Source organism: Peromyscus maniculatus, chromosome 4, assembly GCF_049852395.1.
Source record: "Peromyscus maniculatus bairdii isolate BWxNUB_F1_BW_parent chromosome 4, HU_Pman_BW_mat_3.1, whole genome shotgun sequence".
Classification (NCBI taxonomy): Eukaryota; Metazoa; Chordata; class Mammalia; order Rodentia; family Cricetidae; genus Peromyscus; species Peromyscus maniculatus.
This window is the reverse complement of record NC_134855.1, coordinates 4,070,532-4,088,244: the sequence shown is the minus strand read 5'-3', so window position 1 is coordinate 4,088,244 and position 17,713 is coordinate 4,070,532. Positions and strand designations below refer to the sequence as shown.

General features: G+C 47.9%; 1 protein-coding gene across 5 annotated transcripts in view; it reads right to left on the bottom strand.

The window, feature by feature from the left end:
* Ttll11 (tubulin tyrosine ligase like 11) overlaps positions 1 to 17,713 on the bottom strand; it is a 231,062-nt gene that overhangs the window by 97,052 nt on the left and 116,297 nt on the right. The gene's annotated exons all lie outside the window — the stretch shown is intronic.

Below are 17,713 nucleotides of genomic sequence, written 5' to 3'. Positions count from 1 at the left end.
AGGTGTTTTAGGTTCATTTTCTGTTGCCGTGATAAAAATATCCTAACACAAGCGACATGAGTGGAAAAGTGTTTATTCCTGTTCACGGTTCGAGGCCGCCGTCCATCACGGTGGGGAAGTCACAGCGGCAGAGACTGAGGGACCGCTCACATTCAATTTCTCTAATCTTGCATAGTTCAGGATCCCTTGCCTAGGGGGTGGTGCCACCCATGGCGGTCACATCTTACCACCGTGATCAACACACTCAAGGTAATTCCCTCACAGATGTGACCGCCCACAGACCAACCTAATCTGGACAATCACTCACTGAGTCTTCCTACTCAGGAAATTCTAGATTGTGTCAAGTTGACAAAGCCAATGGTCACAGTGGGTTAGGACCACCCCTCACCCACCAAGCACCTTAGCAGACAGCTCTGTTGTGAAAAGTAATTGTGCTTACAAGGTAGGTCTGCTCAGAGTACAGGCTGAGCTGTGCAGGTGGCGGAGCGGGAGGTGGCTCTTTTCTTTTTTAATGATCACAGTCACCATTTCTCCTGGAATTGGACAGACACGTTTACCACTTTCGCTCAGCAAGTACCAGCACCGTGATCCTCTATAAACTGCCTTTCTCTGAACTAGGATCCAGTGTTTTGAGCCAGTATCTGAGAAAATGCTTTGACGGAGTTCTCTCTAAGAGTCAGGCATTCTTGGATAAAGAAATCTAGAGACACAAGAGGCCCATCTTCTTTATATATAGGAAGTTAAAAACAAAAACCACAAAGACATGTAAACTGATTAAAAAAACAGTAAGTTCTACAAGAATACAGAGAAATGGGCCATATTTTGAAGGGAAAGTGGGGGAGTGTGGGGAAGACCCCACATGATGTCGCCCAGTACGGGCATGACAGAGTTAGCTGGGCAGAGAAGAGGTCCAAGGAGCACTGTGAATAGACAGCTGTGCAGCCTGGCAGCTGGGCCGCCTGTGTATCGCAGCACAGACCACAAGAGGCTGCAGATGGCAGATGTGATTTCAGTGACTTGTGTATCCCATGTGACTGAGAATGGGCCTTCCTTTGGAGCCTGTGACCTGATGGTGTTCTTAAGACGTTAGCCAAGGAGCCTGATGAAATGATGTTCTCTGTGGAAAGGTTGATGCCATGGGACACACAGTCATGCAGCTTTGATGGGGTGCCCCACCAGCCTCAATCCTAAAGTACCATGGCAGCTGGTGGGAGAGCAGAGCAACCTGTGGTGAGATCTAATCCAGACAGATCAGGAGTTCTCATCTGAATAATTTCCCAGTCAGATCCTCCTTGAAAAGGGGTGTGACCTCTGGGAAAGCCTGACAATTGACAGACACAGTTCTATTTTTGTTTATTTTTATTTATTTATTTATCTATTTTGGTTTTGGAGACAGGGTTTCTCTGTGTAGCCCTAGCTGACTTGGAACTCACTCTGTAGACCAGGCTGGTCTTGAACTCCTGGACATCTGCCTGTCTCTGCCTCTGGAGTGCTGGGATTAAAGGTGTGTGCCACCACCGGCCAGCTGGGTTGTAGTTCTTAGAAAAAGTTTCACATATTTAGGCTGTGCAGTGACAAGTGAAGCCTGTGCATATTGCCAGAAGGCCACAGGCTGGGGGATGGCTGGGTTGGTAAAGTGCTTGCTGTGAAACAGGGGGGCCACCATGGCGGCATGCACCGTAACCAGGACTGCGGGGGAGAGGACAGGAGGGTCCTGAGGTTCACTCTCTAGCCCACCTAGATAAAGCTATGAGCTCTAGGTCCACCTACAGGCCCTACCTCAAAAATGAGGGAGAGAGCAATCAAAGAAAGACAACTAAAGTCAGCCTCCATGTACGTTCACATACATACACATACTCACACACACTCACATACCACACACACACATACACACACACCACACACACACATACACACACACCACACACACACACACACACACACCACACACACACACACTACACATACACATACACTCACATACCACATATACACCCACATATACCACATGCATACTCATACACACACTCACACACTACACACACACTCACACACACATATATACACACACTCACATACCACATATACACCACACATACCACACACACACACACACACACACACACACACACACACACTACACATACATAGACTGAATCTCTTAAAAGCTCACGTTAAATCTCTTATTAAATTTTATGTACAGACAACATACATTTGTCACATTAACATAAAGTGACTCATTTCTTCTCATTTGGGGGAAAAATTCACTTACTCTATAAGATACTACTTTTATTTACATGAAGTAGAACCTTTAGGGTCCAGATAGTTTCAATGACCAGAACAGGACCTTCCAACATGAAGTGAGTCCAGAGGCCCCAAGGCCACAGGGAGTTCCCAGAAAAGTGGCTGTGCTGTTTCAGAGGGTGGGACACCAGCAGCTTGTGGCACAGGACAGCAAGCTAAGACCAGTGACACCCAGCAGGGTGTACTAAGGCTTTTGGGGGAGTGACGCAGGTCCCTGTTCTTTTCCTTGTACACACACCTGTTTTCGCTCTACCCCGGGCTCTGTGACGGGGCCATGAGTGCTGGGCCTGAGCCAGCTGAATCGGGACGGTGCTGAGGACGCACGTGCTGCCCTGTCCAGGGACACTGGGCCGCTGGGTGTTTGCAGGTTGGGGCTGAATCACTATTCTTTTTGGCAAAATGATCAAAATGAAGAACAGATCACTTCAATAATTACTGAAGTTAAGAAAACAAAGCTGTACATGTTTCTGGAAAAAAATTCCAATTTTAAGTGGCTGAAAAATTTTGGTGATTAGTGATGTGTACTGTCATTGAATAGGACTTCATTTATGGGGAATAAACATGAGAAGGTCAATAAACAGAAGATCACAGAAATCTGAGAGCCAGAGAGTCCCTTAAGGGCGACTCACCTAATTCCTCTCTGAGGAAACAGAGTCCCTAGGGAAGCCTGTTTGTTAGAGGCAGGGGTGAAGTGAGCCACACTCAGTTTCACAGAGTTCTGTGATCTTTGATTGTGGTCCCAAACACACAGAGTCCCCAGGGAGAGAGAAAGACTTGGAACCTTTGAGGCTCGGCCTCGGGAAGCTCAGCCTCACTCCCACAGTTGGAGGAAACCACCTGAAGAGGTCATTCTGGAGAAAGTACAGGTGTAAACTTGTGTTTTCTCAGGAACATAAGCCCTAAAACGTGCCCCACAGCTTACACCGCACTGTCTCGCTGGCTGGTGATAGTCTTTACATTCAGCCTCACACCCTTGAGCTCCAAGAGCAGGCTGTGCGGGCACCTGCTACAGAAAGAAAACAGCTCACCTGGGCCAGTCAGCCAGGGGGAGTCCTGGGCCAAGGATAGGAAAGGAAGACCCTGAGCCCCAGGCCGGCCACCCAGCCAGGTGATCCAGGTGGCCGGTCACACTTTCTGCACCCTGACCTTGGCGTCTCTAAGACAGAGCCTGTATGTCACCACTGCTCAAATGCCAACATCCCCGCGCTGCGTGCGGCTCCCTCAGTGCCCATTTGTGTTCTTAGTGGCTCGTAGTTATTAATGTTCCGGGCATCCAAGCCCGCTCTGCCCTTCTCTGCTATGGAGTCGCTGCTCTGCCTTGAGTGGTAAGGAGGCGGGAGGCACCCGAGCGGAGAACAGCTAGTGGGCTGGAATCCATCTAATTACTCGCTTCACTTTATTCACCCATTAATTGGGAACATGGTAAGGTTCAAAGACCTAATGATTAGTATTAGCTTCCCCTGTTCAGCCAGGCCGGCTATCTTCCCACTCCACCTGTCTCAGCCCTTCACTGGAAATTGCCTGAGCGGCAGCTGTCCCATTTGTCAAATGCTGTGAGTGCTTGGTAATGAGCTAATGTGCCCGGGGCAAAGAGCACATGCTAAGGGCACCAGACCGCCCAGCTTCTTCTGAACCCCTGGAGTGTATGCAGACCTCTCCCAGACAGACTACCAATGAGGCCACAGGGCTGAAAACGAAAGTAAGCCGCTCAAGTGCACTTCTTATGTGAAAGGGAGTCAGACCATCTCCCCATGTCCTTCCAGACTCTGTGAAATGCTCAGATCCCCGCTTCACACAGACCTGAAATGCCCGCAAACCACTGAGACGGTGGCTGAATGCCGGGAGCCTGCTTCTAGGTAATAATACTGCAGAGGCCCCTGTAGGAGAGAGAGGCCTGTCCTCTCACCAGACACCCTGCTCACCCCTGGGTTAGCTGCATGATTCTAGAGGACTTCATAGACTCATATATAGTCTCAACCAAAAAGTTTTGTCCAGTGGCTCCTCTCTCTTATATTTTTGGTTGTGAGCCTAGCCTTTAACGGCTGAGCCATCTCTCCAGCCCGGCTCCTCTCTCTATCTCCCTCAGAACCTTTCCTCAGTGAGGTTAGGGCACATTGATTTCTCTCCTCTCTGGATTCTCGCGGTGTTTGTCATTGAGCTATATGATTTAGACTTGATAATAGATCTCCTGCCCTCCTGTCTATGAGACAGGGTCTCATTGTGTAGCCTACGCTACATTTTAGTCTTCCTGCGTCAACCTCCTGAACTGTGAGATGTCAAGTGTACAGAGCTAGCCTTGGCTAAATTATCTCTTTCAAAATGGCTTCCTCAAGTTCTTCAACCGGAAACTGTCACCACTCCTAATTGGCACCCAGATCTTGTTCCAGCCCCGCTTCCCTACCAGGGCTGCTTTGGAGGCTGCCTGGTCGTACACTCCAGGTAGCTCCATCATAAACCTATGAGCCCTTTAGAGTTGACATGTGCACACTCTCCCTCATCTGTCCCCATCGAATCCCAGGAACAGCAAGGGTCCCGCACAGGTGGGCATTCTCGGTTTACACATGTGTACACACCTGTGTATCAAAATGAATATGCACACACGCAGAGTGGGTATCATTCCATAGGTGCTTTGGGGTGCCTATGACACTGTTTTCTTTGGAGAGAACACCCAGGTGTTTTCCTATGCATGTTTCCCTCCTCAGCACCAAGAACAGCGTGGAGTGTACTGGGCTCTCCAGAAACCATTCACCTGACAGCGGGAAAACCAGGTCCAGAGAGCAGCCGAGGCTCCGGCATCGCCGGTACCAGGACATGCTTCATGCGCACACCTCTTCAACCAAGGGTGCAGACAGCCCATGCTCTTACAAAGCTTTCATAACAGTTTCAATAAGAAAACCCTGCCAAGTCTTTCGAAGTCCCACAGCTGGAGGAGATGTCTAGATAACCCACATTATTTTTTTCTTTGCAAAGGAAAATCAAAGGGTGCAGCAGATTCCCACTGATCCTGAGGGTAGGTGAGGTCTGAGGCTACCTAAGGGCCAGAGCTGTGAGGAGAAGACAGTGTTCCGAGAAAGTTAGAGGGGTGGCAGACGTGGGACAGGAGACAGGAAAATCTCGTCAAGGAGCAGCAGGTGCTTTTCTTCCTGAGCTTGGGAGGGAAAAGAATCAACAACAACACTGAGTAAATTATGCCAGCAGTGTAAAGAGGTATATGAGACCACATACATATTCCTAAACATACTCGGGAAAAGACTGAACGCTGGCTGCTCGCACACTGAACTCGTCACTTATTTCTCTCTCTCCCATCAGACAGCGGGCGGCAGAGGAGACTCTCAGAAGATAGGTGTGGAGGGGCCCTGATGAAGGAGGGACGTAATGAGGATTTTAATCTGAAGGTAGAGAACATTATGAAATACATTAACATGAAGCCTGCAGAGGGAGGGATTGGGGGGCTGGGGTCAGGGTACACAGGGCAGTCAGGCCAAGGAAATGGATTGTGGGACAGAAAGAAGGGATTAGGGGCATTCCAGGAATGTTCAGAGTGAGTGATGGGAAGCTGTAGAGCTGGACCTTTATCTACGGGGTTTATACCAGGGATTCGGTTTTTTTGTTTGTTTGTTTGTTTTGAGACAAGGTTTCTCTGTGTAGTCCTGGCTGTCCTGGATCTCACTCTGTAGCCCAGGCTGGCCTCGAACTCACAGAGATCCACCTGCCTCTGCCTCCCGAGTGCTGGGATTAAAGGTGTGCACCACCACAGCCCAGCTTTTTCTCTTCCTTTTCTTTCTTTCTTTTTCTTCTCTTTTCTTTTTTTTTCAATACCAGGGACTCTCAAGGCTATGCGCTTGGAAGTCTCTCACACTCCCACAACCTGTTAATTCTTCCAACAGTACATTACTAACAATAAATCAGTAAGACAGCAATGAAAGCAAAGACGTGGACGAAAACGATGTTTGTGGAAGAAACTGTCAAAAGAGGAACTGTTTTGCACATTTGCAAATCTCTTCAGTGACTTCATAAGAAGGGCAAGAGAAGTGATGTGAAGATAGGTCAGCTGGTAAAACACTTGCATTGTAAGCATGAGGCCCTGAATTCAAACCCCAGAACCCACTTGAAAATAGCCTAGCACAGTGTGGCACAGCATGCTTTCAATCCCAGCACAGGGAGGCGGAGACAGGCAGGCTCAGGGCAGCCTGGCTAGCCTGAGGCAAGGCCCCGTCAGCAGAGACCCTGTCTCAAAAGACCAGTGGGATGGGGCAAGAGGACCAATACCTGAAGTTGACCTCCACATACATGCACACATGTGCACATCTGTCTCCCTCTCCTCTCTCCTCCCTCCTCTCTCCTCTCTCCTCTCTCCTCTCTCCTCTCCTCTCCTCTTCTCTCCCCCCCCCCTCTCTCTCTCTCTCTCTCACACACACACACACACACACACACACACACACACGAGAGACAGAGACAGAGAGACAGAGAGAGGATGGCCAGAGCCCACTGCCTGCTTCTGTGTTCGATCTGCTGTAATTCGGGGGAAAGTCCATATGATAAAAACCTGGTGAACATCGAGTTTTGTCTTGTCAAGCGGTGCCTTGTTAGGTGACATGCAAAGCAAAACCTGCATGATGCCAACAAGCTGCGTGCTCTGCGAGGTCCTGCCTTGGACCAATCTCTATCCTGCAAACATGGCAATGTCATGGTTTGGATGTTTGGAAGACATTGGTTCATGGGGATCTTCCAAATGGGCGTCCACTGCACATCATCAGGACATCATAGTCCTCCATGTGACCTCAGCGGACATGCGCACAGTGGCAGGCGCGAGCTTCCTGAAGACTCCAGACTGTTTTCCTTAAGTCGGAAGTTTGTTTCTTTCTGTTTGTCTGCCGGCTCTCTTCTCACAAACCCTTCCATTGCGGCCACTTACAGCTCACACAAACGCAAGAGCTGTGTTTCCTCGGGCAGCAGAGGCGTCTTAGTTCACTCGGCATTTGTCACACACAGTGTTACCAATGCCACCGATGAAAACAGAATATATAAAAAGGACTGAGATTTTTATTTTGAATTTTTTTAACTGTCCCACCAAGGACTGTCTTAAGTGAATTTGCCATTCTCTTTGTTTTAAATTGTGAAAGAAGGTGCCTTGCTAGCACAGTAGGAAATGTCCCAGTCTCACAGTGAGAGGGCACATGACCACGAACAACACAAAAACCGTGTATAGTATGTGGTTACTATCTTTAAAAAAAACTATTGCATTTATTTGTGTGTGTGAATGCACATAGTGCCGTGGTGTGTGTGGAGGTCAGAGGACAACTTTGGGAATTTATTCTCTCTGTCCACCATGGGGCCTGAACTCGGGTCCCCAGGCTCGGTGGCCAGGGCCTTTAGCTGCTGAGCCGGCTCCGACTCTGCTGCCACTGTCCTGACCAGCACTTAGCAGCCAGTGGTTTTATTGCTCACTGTGTTTACAATGGCAGGGCCAGCACCAACGCCTGCTGTGGAAAAGGTAAAGGATGCCAGCAGCTTTGATCTCGCAGGGACCCCTCAAGGTCTTGGGGACACCTGGGGCTCTGAGAACGGCAGATTGAGAGCCATCATGTAGGCTAGGCAATGCCAAACCTCGTCTGGTGCTTGGAGTTTTGAAAAAGACCACCATGGGCTGGGGAGATGGCTCAGGGGTTAAAGCAGACTGGATATATGTGAACTGGAGTTTGTATCACCAGAACCTATGCAGATGCCAGGCAGGAACGGTGGCTCACTGGTGACGGGTGATTTCTGCCTCAGAAATCAGAGACGAGATCCTTAGAGCAAGCTGGCCAGAAAGCATAACCGTGTTGGTGAGCTCTGCATTTGATTGAAAGGCCCTAACTCAATGCATAAGGTGGAAAAATTTTCAAGGGTGATTCCAAAATCTGTGTCATGCTTCCACATCTAAATACACACGTACATGTGTACATACACACAAGCAAAATATGAATATGCACAGGTACATGTGTACCCACACACATGCAAAACACACACATACATGCACACATGTGCACATGCACAAGTGCATGTACAAAAATGGAAAAGGGGCTGGCTTCTGAAGGGAGGATAAAGTAGAAGAAGAAGGAACAGGTGAGAAGATAGATTCTGGGATGCTTTAGATTCTGGGATGCTTGGCGCTATCCAAGCTAGAGAAGACGGCAGCCTAGCAAGTGTGATGAAGGAGAGGGAGTTCACGGAAAGGGCTCTGGCTCTGGCTTAGTTGCCTAGAAGAGCTGAGAGGTAAGCTCCAAGCAGAGCACAGGCCTCGCTCAGGAGAGGAGCCGCTGGTGCCTCTGGGTACACTGACCTCTGCCGGCCACTTCTGAGAAAAGCAGCCTCGGGTAGAGACTCCAATGGACTAAGCTGGGGGCTGTGTGGCCAACCCCTTCAGGACGCTTGCCTGGAGATGGGGCAGGTCCTTCACAGTACGCTCAAAGGATGAAATCAACTCAGTCATCAGGGACAGAAAGAAGGAGGACCCTAAGGCCATGTGCACCGAGTTGGACTTGTGGAGAGAGGAGTCGGGACCACACGTGAGGCCTGAGGCTGGGCTCCAGCGTGGGGCTGGAAGTTGGGACTTCACTGGGGAGTTCACTGGGGTTCAACGCCCAGCTCTCCTCCCTCAGTGCCATGTCATAGGTCACAGAGAAACTTGGAATCTATAATCTTACAAATCAGACATGATCACACTTAAGATGTTACTGTTGTCGGGGGATGGGGAAATAGACAGTAGAGCGCTTGACATGAATAAAAGAGAGTCAGCTGGGCAGAGTGGTGCACACCTTTAACCCCAGCACTTGGGAGTCGGAGGCGGGCAGGTCTTTGTGAGTTCTGGTCTACAGAGTGAGTTCCAGGACAGCTAGAGCTACTTAGAGACCCTGTTTCAAAAAGCAAACAAAGCAAAAGTTGGGTATGGTGGCACACGCTTGTAACCCCAGTGCTGACAGGTGGACGCAGGCTGGTCTCTGAGGTTCCACGGTTAGTCAACCTGGTCTACAAAGTGAGTTCCAGGCAAGAACTGGAACTCTGTCTGAAAAGAAGAGGTGGATGGCTCCTGAGAAACACCACCCGAGCTTGGTCTTTGACCTCCATATGTACTCATGCACATACACATGCACACACATGTATACACACATGCATGCACACAGGCATGCACACACATTGATCTTGTTTTCTTTACACACACATACACACATGTATACATGCACATATACACGCACATACATGCATGCATGTACATTGATCTTGGTGTTTTCTTCCAATATAGTAATGCCTAGATATTCTTGCTAAATGATCTTTGCAATCTGTCCTCTGGTCCCTCTTTTTCAGACATGTAGGCTGTTTCTCTGGTTCTTGTGATACATGATTTTAGATGCCTGCAGTGATACTCCAAATGCAGACAAGAATTTGGGCCTAAGCCATCCCCTAGAGTGACATTCCCTCCCATCTGCATGGTATTTGACATCGATCAAAGCCCTTTTACATATATTAATAAAAAGCAACATTTTTACAATATTTTACTAAATGTTCCCACATGCTCATGAAACATCTGTCAAATGCTAACAATAATCTATCTCATAAAGCAATTATGGGAACAAATGGAGAGCTGGATGCAAACATCGACAGCTCCGTTTGATTGACTCCCACTGTGTGCTGGATACCGTGCCACATGGATTCCAACATGCTTTGTGACACACACACTGAATGTCCTGCTTGAAGGGACAGACTGTGGCCTTCAACAATCAGGTAACTTGCTAACTCAATAACTGATGGCACCAGAGTTTGAATCCAGGCTCCCCTGAGACTAATCCTGAGCTCTTGACCAATCCCTATGTCTGCACTAGTTAAAGGCTTTGCATATCGTGGCATTCACTGTGGGACAAGTGTTTGCCAAGCAATGGCTTCTCAGACACCAAAACTGCTCCCGTCTCCTCGCCCTGCCATAATTGGCATACAGCAGTTGCATACTCAACGTTTGGTGACTCCTTGGCTATGTAAACCAATGGAAGCTGAAGAGTGTGTGCGCAGACCATGAAGAGAGAGACGCCTCTCCTTAAGAAAATGACAAAATCCTGACCTAAGAATATTTAAAAAGAAAGTTTTGAAGAGAATAAACTAAACCCTAAGGGAAAGGATACATTTGAGAACCAAAGAGGCTATCTAGAAACAGATCCAGTAAAGCATGAAAAAATAACCTATAATTGTCCATGTTTATCCTAGGATCGCAAAGATATACCAAGTAACCTGACAACGGATTCCTGCCAGAACCCACAGCCGAATCACAGCGGTGCAGTTAGAAGAGATGTTAGAAGAGCCACTTTCAAATCATGAGCATGGTGAGCAGGAAGGGAACATGGTATTTTAAAAAAGAAAGAAGAGGGGCTGGAGAGCTAGATCAGAGGTTAAGAGCACTGACTGCTCTTCCAGAGCACCCACATGGCAGCTCAGGACTGCCTGGAACTCCAGTTCCAGTAATCTGACTCCCTCACGCAGACATGCATGCAAGGTAAATACCGACACAATAAAAATTAAATATAAACATTACTTTTAAAAAGTATACTACAAGAAAGGAAAAAGTAAAACTGTCAATTTCAGTAAACAAATAATAAAACTGCAAATTAAAAAGCAGGGAATAGCCAGCCACACACATCACAAGTGCCATGCATGCCCGTGACCCCAGTGCGTAGAGTGGGAGGCAGGAGGATCCTGAGTTTGGGACCACCTGGGCTACATACTGAGTTCAAAGTCAGTCTGAACTACCCATGTCAAGAACGAAACAAAATAAACCAAAAAAAAAGTTAAAATGAATAAACAAAATAGGACCTGTACTTATCAACAGGCAAACTGTAAAGTACAGCCTAAGCCACCATCTGTGACCCAGGAGACCATCAGAGGTGCTTTAGCCCGGATGAAGAGAACATGTCTACAAATCAGTACTTGACGACAGTCAGGCTCATTAGTAATCACAGAAATGCAAATGAGATGACAATGATGCTGTCCATATGGATTGGACCAGAAAATGTTAACATATTCCACAATCGGCTGTTGGCAAGAATGTCAGAAATGGAACTGTTTACACAAACTGGTGGGAGTGTAAGTACACCTGCCCTGCAGTGTCATGTGAATGTGTTCATCCTTTGAGCAGATATTTATTGAAGGTATTGTTCTAGGTTCGAGGGATGGAGCAGATAACCAGGTCTCTAAAGTCTCGAGAGAAAATAATATTTGTACATAACATAATAATATAGTAATGTAACAATAAAACAGCATAATAAATGAGTAGCATTAATCAATAAAGAGCTCATTTCTCCTCTAGGTCTAGTCGAGAGAAACTCGTGCACATGGGTACCAGGGGCACACAGAAGGCATTGAAAGTGGCTCTCTTGTCTCAATGAAGATGAGGGGAGCAACCTCGCTTCTCTTTGCTAAGAGTAAACTAACAAGGTGGAGCCGGCCAACCCTGGCTTATCAGATGGAACACTGTGCATCCAGCCGAATGAAGAAGAGGGGCAGAGGTCTAAATATGCCACGCGAGTAAACATCCAAACACGATGCTGTGGGAAAAGACTGCTTAAAACAGTGCATGGTACTGTGTCATTTAGAAAAATAAAATAAAAAAACCTTGTGTGTAAAATAATCACACATACTGTCTATAAATGTATATGTATTTGGCAAAATGAACAGAGTGATGATTCTTTTATGGGGAGAGAGAAGGAACTCTACATAGTGACTTTTAAAAGATAGTTATAAAAAGTATATGCCTGTATAAAATTGCCAAAGAATACATGTAATTATTTTTTAAAAATAAAAGACAAATCTGAAATAGATAAGGCAAAATCGTGCTCATCTATGGGAATTACATAGCTACCCATTGTGTTGTCTAGAGAGTTACAAAGTTTCATGGTTAATAATATAGGTGTTTTATTTTGTAAAAGCAGGAAATAAAGCGCCAGCTCTTGGCTTGGAGAAACTCTCTGGTGCTGGCTGAGCCCAGCCCGGCTTGAGGACCACAGGTCAGCTGATGTGACCATGGTCCTGGAGAGCATTTCATCAGACAGAGGAACACCCAAAGCAGGTGGAGTGAGTCAGGGTTGTGTGGGGACGCCTTGGTGGGTACTCAAGGTGAAGCAGTCTTGTATACTACCTGAAAGGATGACCTATGGATAGGGCCAAATGCCTTCGCCTTGCAGGCCGCAGCCACCTCGTCCCTTTCCTCCTTGGACGGAACAGCCGAGCTTGTTCTGGGGACTTGAGTGAGGGCTCAGATGGCTACCCAGTCTCTGAAAACTCTTCTGGACAAAGGCTGTTTTTTTCGAGTTGTGACTGGTAGCCACAGGCCCTCTTTTAAATGATACACAATTGTGTGTTAATAGCGCACCCCGCTCTGAATTCTCCATCTTCCTCGCATCCCCCGAGTCCTAACCATCTGGCCATGTTTCTGAAAGTTCAAGTGTTGACCTCTTTCTTGTCTCCTCTCCGACCTCTCCCCTAACCTCACTGAGGACTGGCCTTGTGCGCGGAAGGCAGGAACCTTGCACTGAGCTGTTTCCCGCCCACTTTATTGCTTTATGTCTCTTTTCCTTTCTTGAGATCTGTGCTTCCTCCACTAGTCCGTGTCAATCAGACCCAGGGGGAGCTAAGGTCAGAACTTCAGCTCTCCCCTCTCTCTGGGACATTACCATGCCCAAGTGCTCCCTCTTAGAATGGTATTCTCCCCTTTTCTTCAAAGCCCATGGCAGGCGTCGCCTCCTCTAGGCAGAGCAAACCCCTTTCCTCTGAGCCCTGAGAGCACGTTGGGCCATCACATGTGGAGGCCCTGGCTCTCGCCTGTTTCCCAGGCCACACTGAATCCCTGCCTCCAGCTCACTGCAGGGTACAGAGCACGTTTCATAAAACATTTGCTGAACAAGTCACCTTTTTTTTATTTTGTATAAATTGCAAATATAATTTTAATTGGATTACCAACTTATTCAAACACCATTCAGCTCTAATTAAACAAGGGGCCTCTGTTCACCACAGAACCCAGAGATGTTGGCTATAGGCTGCAAGAACACTGGAAGCTCTTCCGAGCTCCACGTACGACAGAAGAGGGCTATATTTGGGAGCCAATTAATTTCACAATGTCAAAAACTAATGCATTTAAGATTCTGCTGTTCACATCCATTTTTCTCCATTAAAACATTTTAACCATGCAGTGCCTGTCACTGTCTTAGTGTGTGTGAGAACTTTCGTGTAGGGGACCTCAGGGCTGCCAGGCGTGACTAGCACTTATACCTTACACTTCTAACACTGCAGCTAATTTTAAGAAACTTCAAGTCACCACATTGTTACAAGAGTGAGAGCTGGGTACCCACAAGCGCCTCTGTGCTGGCCTCTAAGAGACATGGAGGCAGGGCTGCTCCCTCTGGTGTCCCACTCGTCCCAGGAGACCTCACCTTCCCAGTGTGGCGCTGCGGAGCTGACAGCTGTGGCGGTGGCGATGGTGGCATTCCTGAGTGCTGACATGCACTTTTAGTTGACCTGTTCAAAGGCTGCTTCTCTTCCCTTGAACCTGCTTTCTGCTCTCATCCTCCCCAAATTACTCCTCTCTCAGCCTTCTTTTTTTTTAAGAAATTTTTTTCATTCATTTTACAGACCAATCAAAGATCCCCCTCTTCCCTCCTCCCGCAGGTCCCCAGCCTCCCCCCAACCCCCCCCCTCCCCCACTCTCCCCTCCAAGAAGGCAAGGCCTCCTGTGGGGAGGCACATCCAGCAGAGGCAAGTCCAAGCCCTTCCCTCGCCGCAGGGCCGCACGAGGTGTCCCATCATAGGCATTGGGCTCCAAAAAGCCCTCATGCACCAGGGGCCCCCCAAGCAGATCAAGCTCACAACTGTCTCGCTGCCGTGCAGACTGGACTCAGCCTTCATTCTTGAGCCCTACCTGAGCCGGCTGAGTGGAGCAGGGGGCAAGGCTCAGGGGCTTTGTTCCAAGAGCTCGTTTCTAGCAGCTGGCCTTGCAGACACCTTGTCTCACACAGATCCTGCCCATCTTGGGGATTGTCACCCTCTTCTGTACGGCACAGGTGGGCTCCCCTATGTCATTCTCAAGACAAACTTTCAAGGCTGACTCCAATTCTTGCTCCCTGCCCTCCGTGGCAGTCTCCGTGAAGTCAGCGGGGAGTCTGCCTACCCCATTCCTGTCTGCAAATCCACACAGCTAATGCAAACTGCTACCATACTTCCCAGGCCCTGCTAGAGAGAAGAGTAACTCTTCAGTTTCCACTCCTCCTCCCAGCTGGTCCCAGAGCAACTGAAAACCAGTTCATGCCACCAGAGCTTCTGCTGAACCCAGAACAAACTGTGCTCCTCACTCAGCTCCACAACGAGGTCCCGTGCTGTGGAGGGGTCTGATGGCCCTTGAGCAAGTGAGCTGAGTCCCTAGCCTATAGCTACAGAATCTGGTGTCCAGCAGACCAGTCCCTTGGCCTCAGCAATCCCAAAAGTCACGTGGCATTCAGCAGCATGAACGGGAAATGATAAATGTAAAACACCTTCCATGACCTTGCCCCACGAGTCTTTTAGAATAGTAGCCAATGGCTAACTCACAGGTGCCCAGAGGATGCTCACCCCTGTGGCTGTCAGAGCCCAAAAGTGGTTATTTTCCCTTCTTAAAGGTAGGGCTGTGTGATCTAGCTCTCCTTAGCTGTACAGATCACAATGGACACTGTTTAAGGCTGGCTGGATTAATAGATGGACTAGGATCTTTGGGGCTGCTCCTGAAGGACCCAGGAAAGACTCCTCCACAGACACTTACCTCATCTACTCACTGATGCTCAAATTATTCTAGCAGAAAACAAAAGCCTTTTACTTTACAAGGAGAGAAGGCTTTTCATAGATTAGCAAATGAAAGATTGCTGTTTCACAGACCTTCGTGGTTTTCCAAGAATGGTCAGAATAGGTTGATATCAAACCTACAGAAGACATTCTGGATCTCTCTCCTCCTGTACAAGGATCACCTCAAAGAAAAAGATGATGGCTGCTTGCTCTCATCACTGTCCTCTTTTGCTATGGTTTGGACATGGTTTGTTCCCTGAGGGTCCATGTGCTGGGGCTTGGCTCCCAGGATGGTGGCTGGGGAAGCCTTTAAGAGGTAGGATGTCGTGCGGGGCCTTAGCCAGTTAAAGAGGAGCAAGGCTCTTTTCCAGGAGAGTGCTATGAGAACCTGAGCCTGGCTGCATCTGCACTCCTGGGCCCGTGTATCGAGGTGTGACCACTTTCTCCTGCCATCTCCGCTCTATGATGTGATGCAGCTGGAAGACCCTTAGAGAACCCAGCGTTGCCAACGCCATGCCTTTGAACTCCCCAGACTGTGAGCTAGAAAAGTTCTCATTGTTCACTCATGCTGGTATTTTGAGGTAGGGTCTCATTCTGCGGCCCAGGTTCGCCTTGAACTCCCAGCGATCCTCCCTCGTCAGCCTCCTCAGTCCTGGGATTACAGACATAAACCACAGCCTCTGGCTAAGAGGCTCTGTGGTCAGCGTCCCTCTGCTGTAACCAACGCCTGAGGTAATGTGCTGAAAAGCAGAAAAGGGGCGTGGTTCTGGGGGCTTCAGATCACGGTCAGGCGGACCCACTGCTTCTGAACTGGGGAGGGGGGCAGCACAAGGCAGGCGAGGCAGGGTCTGGGGTCTGGAATGCCCATTGAGAGCTTGTCCTCAATGGCCCACGGCCTCCCACTTCTTAAAGCATCTACCCTGTCGAGCTTACAGCTAAGACTTTTATGCCTGCACATGGGGGGGGGGGCATTCCAGGACCTAGTACTTGTTGCTGGGACACACCCCAGTATTTGTTGAAGGTCAGACACACAGGTGGTTACTGTGGCTCCAAAGCTCCCCTTCAAATGCACCCCACACTTGGGAGAGGCTCAGAAAATGCTTGTTACATGAATGATCCTATAACCAGAACCATTTCATTCTTCATGTCTGCTCAAAGAATAAAAATCCATCTTCATGTTATAAATAGCTAATCGTGAGAGAACAAAAAGACCAAATTAATGTGACGTTTATAAATCTCTAATCAAAGCGATTCCATACAATTACCATCTTCCTGGAAGGAAGAGACCCTATGGTCAAATTAACCAAGTGATAAATAGAGCCAGGAAGGCTGGTTACACCAGGAGCAATCACTGGGGAGCTCAATGGCTGCCCTTGGGGTAAGTTTAGAATTTAGGGCTTCACCAGCAGAACAGGGAAATATTGAATTTATTTTTTCAAGTGAACTCAAGTGGAAAGGCTACATAATACAAGAAAAGTATTAATGGCACTTAATACAGATCTATAGTGTTCTTAAGCACATCTTTAAATTATTGTCATTATTTTCCATGTGATGTTTAACTAAAATACAAATTTCTGTGACATAAAATGCTATCCATTAGCCATCTGGGGAGTCTAGCACTTGCCCGGCATGCACAGGGTCCTGAGCTAGGTCCACAGTAAGCCTAACTAAATGTAGGCAAGTGGACTGCAGCAAGCAAGGCCGGCACCCACCGTGAGAAACGGAGAATTGAGCATGGGCGTGGCCCGCCTCTTACAGGGACATAGGATCTTAGCTAGTGACTCTAGTCTCTGAAGCTGAATTCCTCCTTTGAAAAAGAGCATTCGCAAAGATCTTTCAGATTTCAACAAGACAACTACATATGTAGCTAACCGTAATCAGTAATAACAATGTGTAGTAACAAGCAACCTGGAAAAATGAGGAAAACCGGCAAAGACTTGGATGTTTGTTTCCAGGAGGTGGGAGACCAACCTAAGAGTTTCTTTGCTGAGTGAGATATAATTTTAGCAGCTCTCCCTAAGCTTGTGTGACACCTGCTTTTCCAAGTGCACACATGGTCCCGGGGAGGGAGCTCCGTGGTACAGTGCTTGTCCAGCATTGGTGAATGCAAGGTCCTGGGTTCCACACCTTGCTTGCAGCACAACGGCATATGCATAACACACACTCACTGAGCAACCATTGCCAGCCAGTTTCCTTCCTGAAAACAACCCTGGATGAGCCAAAGTATTCCCAGCCCCTGCAAATTCACCCCCAGTTCATTGCTTTCATTCTGGATACTTTCAGAAAAAAACAAATTTATCAAAGTCAATGCCAAGTCCTTTAAAGAAAGTGGTCCACAGTGCAATGGCCGTGAATGAGCCCTGCTGTAGGAACTGAACTTCCCTACGAAGCTTCTGGAAACAATTTAGTTAGAAAGTCATTCTTGCCGTCCACTTAGCCCCGTGAGCCACAGCAGTCCTGAATACACACATAGGTCACAAATGTCTCACACCCACCCATCCTTCCACCTGTCCTCCCAATATGAGAAAAAAAATGAAACAAACAAACAAAAACCAACCCCGCAACCATGGCCCTGTGCAGA